Here is a 2500-nt window from a genome sequence, read left to right as displayed (position 1 = left end):
CCTATAGGTCTATCTGCTGAGTCGTTAGCAGCCAATACCTGGCCCTCCGTGGTCCTAGCTTGGGTGGAGAGGAGGCTTGGGCGCTAATCATATAATATATGGTTAGTCTCTAGGGCATTGTCCTAATTGCTAGGCCAATGTCACTGTCCCTTGCCTCTGCCATTCATGAGCGACCTTTAAACCTTTAAATAGTGTACCCGAGTGATCCTTGTTCCATTACATATATACATGACCTTCTCAAAGGTTGTGGTGGCCTAATGGAAACGTACCTACCTAGCGATCGCCAGACAAGGGTTCGAGTCCCGCTTAAACTCGATAGTTTCTTGTAGTGTCTGCAACCTCACCATCCTTGTGAGCTAAGGATGAACGGTTTAGGGGAGCCTATAGGTCTACCTGCTGAGTCATTAGCAACCATTGCCTGACCCTCCTTGGTCCTAGCTCGGGTGGAGAGGAGGCTTGGGGGCTGATAATATGGATATATGGTCACTCCCTATAGTCAATTCTTTATAGCGAGGCAGATTTGCACCTAGTCGCATGGGTGCCCTTTTAGCTCGGAATAGTTTCCTGATCGCTGATTGGTTGGTGCCCTTTTAGCTCGGAAAAGTTTCCTGATCGATGATTGGTTGAACAAGATAATTCTAACCAATCAGCGATCAGAAAACTTTTCCGAGCTAAAAGGGCACCACTGCCAGTCGGTGCAAATGCGTCTCATTAAAAAAAAAATTGAGTATAGGAAGTCTTGGACATTGTCCTACTAGCTAGGGCATTCATTGTCACAACGCCTTACCTCTGCCATTCGTGAGTGGCCTCTAAAAATTTTAATATGTGTTACAGTAATAGCTAAAGATTAACGAAATATGACAAATCTATTAAAAATTACAGCATTAAGAGGGGTTTGTTTTCTATTGTGTTCTTGGAAAAACAATAACTGTGGCCTTAAAAGTGTTGGAGATAACCAGATCATCAACACAATACTTTCGCTTGATTAAGTAGATTTGAGAGGAACACTGTTCTTTCTTATTTCTCTTTCTCTTGTTTTGTTATAAAGTTTTTATAGTTTATATATGAAATATCTATTTTAATGTTGTTACTGTTCTGAAAATATTTTATATGAATTGTTAATTCCTTTCTTGTAGTTTCCTTATTTCCTTTCCTCACTGGGCAATTTTTCCTGTTGGAGCTTCTGGCATTCTGCTTTTCAAACTAGGGTTGTAGCTTAGCAAGTAATAATAATAATAATAATAATAATAATAATAATAATAACTGAGAGGCGAGGAGAATGCTACTAACCTTTATTAAACAGTCATCGAGTTTATATAGAGCGACTATCGAGGAAGAACGTCACAAATTCAAATATGATAAAGCTAGCGCTAGCGGGATAACACAAAAAGGTATATTAACAGTGTAGGAAAGAGCGAGTGATAAGATAAAAAAAAAAATATAACAGTTACAGTGTACAAGCGTGTATGAAACACGTAAAATACAGAACCGAAAATCATCCCACGAAACTGCCTCAAACATTTACATTTCAAACGAGTTACAAAAACTGTTGCCTTTTCTCTTGACAATTTCAAAAGATCAAATTCAAAACTTTTCTGTGTTCGTTTCTAATAGGAAATCATAATACAGAACTGTATTGTGCATTTCTAATATCTGTAATTTGCATCCTGTTGCTACTTGCAATATGAAGCATTGTATTTTTTCTTCTAGTTATTTTTTCCAATATCGTTTCAGCTGATGTAAACGCTGCAATCTTTTTCCGCATGATATTAATTCATATTTGTATTCCATCTGGGATATTATTTAGACAAAAGGGGCTCTTCAAAGCATCAGTGGATGCTATAAATAATTATTATGAGCAAAAATTATGAATCAAAATATTCAAGAGACTCATCATTTCGTGTTTGATAATTACCGCCCGATGTGAAATGGAAATAACACAGGGAAAACTTAAATTGCAGATTAATGTAAATTATGCTTAAAAATAAAGAAAAGGTTTTATAAGCAGTGGAGGGAGCTAAATTGCAAATGAAATATAAGAATATGCGAAAGGGAAGAGGGGAGGAAATGAAAGAAATGCTGATTACTTTATGAAGTGGCTGGAAAAAAAAAGAAAAAAAAGAAAAAAAAACCCTGAGAGATGATACGTTTTGCTATAATTTAGAGTGGAGGATGTATATTTGAAGACCAAATCGAAGCAAGAAGAATATTTCTTATGCATTCTAAACGAAGGACTTAATGCCGAATCAAAGGTTGCTTAACAAAGCAATAATAATAAATCTATGATTAGCAAAATATTTTTCAAGATGATTATGATTTTGCTTTCCAATTTTATGATATCCATATTTATCGAATGAGGCATTGTTATTTTTTCTTGTGTAATATCTTTTCTTCTCTTTTATTTATACTGGATATGAATATGTTGAGGTGGTTGGGCCACGTTGAGAGAATGGAAAGTGGCTGTCTGCTAAAGAATGCGATGAATGCAAGAGTTGATGGG

Source organism: Palaemon carinicauda, chromosome 15 (genome assembly GCF_036898095.1).
Source record: "Palaemon carinicauda isolate YSFRI2023 chromosome 15, ASM3689809v2, whole genome shotgun sequence".
In the NCBI taxonomy this organism is placed as follows: Eukaryota; Metazoa; Arthropoda; class Malacostraca; order Decapoda; family Palaemonidae; genus Palaemon; species Palaemon carinicauda.
The sequence above is the reverse complement of the archived record's forward strand: the minus strand, read 5'-3'. Positions refer to the sequence as shown.